The sequence below is a fragment of the Notamacropus eugenii genome, chromosome 4 (genome assembly GCF_028372415.1).
Source record: "Notamacropus eugenii isolate mMacEug1 chromosome 4, mMacEug1.pri_v2, whole genome shotgun sequence".
In the NCBI taxonomy this organism is placed as follows: domain Eukaryota; kingdom Metazoa; phylum Chordata; class Mammalia; order Diprotodontia; family Macropodidae; genus Notamacropus; species Notamacropus eugenii.
Genome location: NC_092875.1, coordinates 296,202,197 through 296,208,196, shown reverse-complemented (window position 1 = coordinate 296,208,196; position 6,000 = coordinate 296,202,197).

Here is a 6,000-nt window from a genome sequence, read left to right as displayed (position 1 = left end):
AGAGTCAGGAAGACACATTTTCCTGAGGTCCAATCAGGTGTCTGATAATTACTAGTTGTGCGATTTGGGCAAGTCACTTAACCTGTTAGCCTTAATTTCCTCATCTATAAAATGAGCTGGAAAGGAAATGGTAAACTAGTCCCTTTGCCAGGATGGAGTCACAAAAGAGTCAGACTGAAAAGTGTGCTAAGCTCCGGAGATATAAAGAAAGGCAAAAATAGTCTCTGTTCTCAGGGAGCTCAATCTAATGAAGAAGACAACCTCGAAAAAGCTACTTACATACAAGATATATGCAGGATATATTAAGTGCAATATCAAAGGGAAGGTTTTTCTCATAGTAAATTCTTAATAAGTGCTTCATTCATTCACACATTCAAGATTAAAGAAGTCGGGAGCTAGGTGGTACAGTGGATAAAGCAACCAGCCCTGGGGTCAAGAAGACCTGAGTTCAAATACAGCCTCAAACATTTACTAGTTGTGTGACACTGGGCAAGTCACTTAATCTGAATTGCCTCAAACAAACAAACAAAAAAAGATTAAGGAGGTCTGATAAAGGCTTCTTGAAGAATAAAGGAGTTTAGCTGAGATTTTAAGGAAGTTCGGGAAGCCAGGAGGCAGATAGGAAAAGAGTTCAAGGCATAGAAAATAGTCACTGAAAAACACTTAAGAATTAGTGTTTAGTAAGAAAAGCACTTAAGAAACACTAAGAATTAGGACACATAATGGAACACGCAAGGAAAAATAAAGAAGTCAGGGTCAGTGGATTTTAAAATATAAGGGGGTGTAGAACAGAGGCGGATCATGAAGGATTTTAAAAGCCAGGCAACGGGTTTTATGTTTACAACAGCAGGTAATAAGATCAAGAAGTAAAAGAGGCCATAGATCTTCTGGATAAAGCTTCATCGGAATGGTTGACCTATAGACCTCTTCTGCCTTATTACCATGCAGACACAGACATACCAACCAGGGAAATTTACCTTTTGGTATTTTCTCTACTCCTCATTAGTCAGAGCATTTCACTTTCCCTTGAGAAGGAACTCAATATACATTCACCATCCTTCCCCAGGGCTGCCTGAACTCTTTCATTCTTCCTGCTATAGTTTGAGGGGCAGAGGCCAGAGAAAAGATTGAATTTCCTGAGAGTAAGGATGCCTACAATTACAACAATGATATTGGCCATGCTAGTTGAAGAGAGTACATGTATGTGTGTATACATGCATGCATATGTAGGTGTGTGTATGAATGTATACACATATGTGCACATACATGTGTATGTATATATTATATATTCCTGCCTCATATTGGGTATACATATACACACATACATATGCACATATATACACATGTATATAACACACATATAGTTGAGTACACATATACATATGTGTACGCATGCAGATACATGTGCACACAATACATATGTGCATCCAAATACATGCAAGTATACATATATGCATATATACATATGTATATGTGCATGCACATGCACATATATATGCACAGACACACAAGGCTATCGACCTTAAGAAAATCCAAGATTCAGAATACTCAGACAAATTTGAGGAAATACAGATTACAGACTGTAAAGGCAGGTTAATACAAGCTAGCGATGCTTGCCAGTGCAGCAGACACCAAGATCTGACAACCAGTATCCAGGAAGATCCACAGTATCATGACCACTGGCATGGCAGCATTACAAATAGCATTTGCGTTCGGTTTGTGATTCTGAAACTCCAGTCCCAGACCCAGTACCTTCCCTCTTCTACTGACCCAATGGACCTTGCCTATAAAAATCTGAGTCCTGAGGTCTTTTGTGTTGCCTTTTTCACTAATGATGCCACCTACTGAAAAAGCAGCATTAAAGTGTAAACGGCCCTTGTTGGCATCAGTCTTTCTTCCTTTTGCTTTGTTATTTAATTCTTCTTTTCTTTACTCTCCTTCCCCCAGCTTCCCCCTCTTAAAGTGTTTAGTTAAAATCCTTCATCCTCTACTTCCCTCTGACTAGTTATTAATTTTTTTCTTATTATTATTAAATTTTTTAATTAAAAGGACTTTTTTGTCTTGTTCTTTTTTTCTAACTTTCATTAATAAGTTCATGATCTGTATACTTATTTATTCTCTCTGTAACTTCTGTTCCATTTTTATTTAATTTTCCTCTTCATTCTTCCCACCACTCCCCCCACATCCCATGATGGAAATTTTCATTTGTCACAAATCATGATTCTCTTTTGTATTTGCCATGCAGTTTCCTCTCTGGTTCATTGTATTCCCACCTTTCTGGATATTGGTTGCCCCAAGGAAGTCAGGTTTCCAGTTTCTTGAGACAGGATATTGTCCGGGGAAGCACAACTTTCTTAAAGGAAACCAAAGTGTGTGCCAAATTCTCACCAATCAGATCCATTTTAAGGCCATGTTCTCCCATTACAGAGAACCAACCATATTAGAGTTCCTTAGTGGGACTCTTTACTCCATTGGATCCTATCTTCCCCTCTATTTGACAATTTCTATTCCTCTTCTTTCCACCTCTTCCGTTCTCCTTTGTCCCCTCCTTGCTAAAAGACTACAACAGTTATCCTCCCTTCATTGTGCACTTATTGACTTAATTAGGACAGATCATATGCGCCTCGATTTAATTTTTTATTTTTAATGTGATCCCACAAAATTGATTCACCTGCAGAGATGGTTACAGAATTTAGTGTGAGATGCTTCAGGTCCGTCTGATTCTCCACTGCTCACTCCCCTTATTTCTCTAACTTCTTCTATTGTTATTGCTGCTGCCGCCACTGCTGTTGTTAATGAAATAAATGTCATTCACTATTTAGGATTTTTTCCCTAACAATCACTTTTCTTAAATCCTCCTCTTTGATGGTTAACCCCTACTCCTAACCTCCGGTTATAATAGTTGTTGTCCCTCATCTTCGAAGAGGACCAAAATGACATCACCATGATAAAGTGAAATTTCAGCGTGTCCGACTGTGGCTGATCAGACCAATATGAGCTTGGAATGTTCTACCGCAGGTTGGGCACAGATAGCTCATGTGAACATTTGGGGTGGAGAACCCAAATGTTCACATACTACATTTACTTTGTGCTATCTCAGTTCTGCTTTGCTCAAAGAATGCAGCACCCTTTCTGATGTGGGCATGCCATGCTGAGCAGTCCTGTGCCAGTGTCTCCCATGCTGTACAGTCAAATCCAAAGTTCCTGAGAGAGATCTTGAAAGTGTCCTTGTATCACTTCTTCTGACCACCATGTGATTGCCTGCCCCATGTGAGTTCTCCATAAAATAGTCTTTTTGGCAAGCATACATTTTGCATTTGAGCAATGTGGCCAGCCCATCAGAGTTACACTCTTTGAAACATAGTTTGAATTCTTGGCAGTTCAGTTCAGGCAAGGATTTCAGTGTCTGGTACCTTATCCTGCTAGGTGATTCTCAGAATCTTCCTAAGACAGTTCAAAAGGAAGTGCTTCAGTTTCCTGGTATGGTGCTGGTAGACTGTCCATGTTTCACAAGCATATAACAATTAGATCAGCACAATGACTCTGTAGACCTTCAGTTTGGTAGTCAGTCTAATGCCTCTTCTCTCCCAAACTTTTCTTCTGAGCCTCCCAAACACTGAGCTAGCTCTGGCAATGTGTGTGTCAACCTCATTGTCAATGTGTACATCCCTGGAAAGTACACTACCAAGGTAAGTGAACTTATCTACAGCATTCAGAACTTCTCCATTTGTTGTAACCGATGGTTCCACGTATGGATGGTGTGGTGGTGGCTGGTGGAGCACCTGTCTTTTCTTGGTGTTAATTATTAGGTCAAAATTAGCACAGGCAGCAGAGATTTGATCCGCACTTTGTTGCATCTCAGCTTCAGAGGCTGCATTGAGTGCACAATCATCTGTAAACAGAAAATCACCGCACCAACACTCCCTCCACTTTGGTCTTGACTTATAGCCTTTTCAAATTGAAGAACTTACCATCAGCACGGTAGCTGAACTTGATGCCATGTTCATCCTCATTGAAAGCATTTGACAACATGACTGAAAACATCATGCTAAAAAGCATGGGAGCAAGCACACAACCCTGTTTCATTCCATTGGTGACTGGGAAGGCACGAGAGCTTTGTCCATTATCTAGAACCCAAGCAAACATGCCATCACGAAATTGATGTACAATATTGATGAACTTCTCCAGGCAACCAAATTTTGACATAATTTTTCATAAGACCTCATGACTAACAGTGTCAAAGGCCTTGGTCTGTTCTATAAACATTGTGTATAGACCTTTCTTCTGCTTCTGGACTTTCTCCTGCAGTTGTCAGGAGCAGACATCATATCAGCTGTTTCTCAGCCCTTTCTGAAGCCACACTGGCTCTTAAGTAGATGACCATCTTCCAGGGGAAGGATTAGCCTATTAAGGAGGACTCTAGCAAGAATTTTGTCAGCAATGACTAAAAGAGAGACCTCCCTGTGACTGTCTCAGGACAATCTATTTCCTTTACCTTTATAGAGATGGATAATGGAGGCATCCTTGAACTCCTCTTGCCATATAACCTGGAAAATCCAGATGGCACTTCAAGGCTATCTCAGTATTTTTCCAAAATTATAATTTTACTTCTCATAAGCTGTAGTGCCTGCCCCATGTAGATAAGGGGACAGAACTGGCCCCAGTTGGATTCCAGTTCCTTTTTATGCAGGCCTCATGCTGACAGACACATTGGTTGCTACCCCAGCTTCCTCTCATCTTTGCTTTTTTGACTGCTGAATTGGCATATGTCGATTTTCATGGGATTGTGGAGAGAATCATTTGAGGGCAGAGGGCAGAGTTCCTACTAACTTGAAGTCCCCTAAGCAGGGGGTCACTTCAAGAATCAGGAAACTATTATCTCTACCTCAGGTACGCTGGTAGAGTTGAGGCTAACAACTCTTAACAGTACAATGGGAAAAGGGCAAGGTAGGATGTGTGGGCAAATATTGCAACATCAGGGATACCCCTGAGTGATTCTCAAGGCATCTGACCATAGATATCCTTCTGAGCCTCCTTCTGAGCATGGAAACTGGTGGGAGAAAAGGGCTCAGTGAGTGTCTTAAGGTATGAAATTCTTGAATGTTAATTCCTAATACTATTACTTTGTCACATGTTTTGTTTTCTCATGCAGCTATTATTGCTTTAACTTTGGTGCACAATTCATCTTTGGGGAAATTTTTAAGAGTTAGTAGATACTGGAGAAAATCTCTAGTCATAATCTTTTTGGTCATGGGGATTAGATTTATGATTTTACCAAAATAGGGAATTCCTAGATGAGGAAACTTACAGTTTTACAGAATTACCTGAACATCTGGGAGGATAAGTGAGTTTCCCAAGGTCTTATGACCAGTATGTATCTGAGATAGGACCTATACCCAGATTTTCTTAGTTCCAGGCCAGCTCTCTATCCACAAAGCTATGGATGCCTCTCAGACTTATGAAAAAAAAAAGTTACTTGTTGTCATTTAATTTTATCTAAGATATTAATAGAAGTCAGTGTTCCAGTAAATATCTCATGTGCTTTCCTTACAAATCAAACCTTGGATGAAACCTTGAAAGAGAACTTGAAAATGAAGAACTGAATATGAATGTCATCCATGGAACATTTGAATATTAGATAAGAAACCAATCTAAAACAAAGCCAAACTAAGTGACATTTTTCTTGCAAAGGGATCATAAACACAGGAGTGATGTCATTAGAGAGTAATCCATGAACATGTAAGTACTATGGCGACCAGTTAGCTTAATATATTTGGCATGAGAGTAGAACTCGTAATCTTTGGTTTCAACAAACATTGAGCTCAACCACTCCAGTTTCTTGGCTGTTCTTACCTTGATGTGGTCACTCATTTCAAGTGCCTAGTGCCATATCCTGAGTTTTGTCCAACATGATTCACAATGACAGCATAGAATTAGGAATGATTCTAAGACAGGGAAGACAGACTGCCAAAATAACTGTTCCATTCCACTAGGAATTCA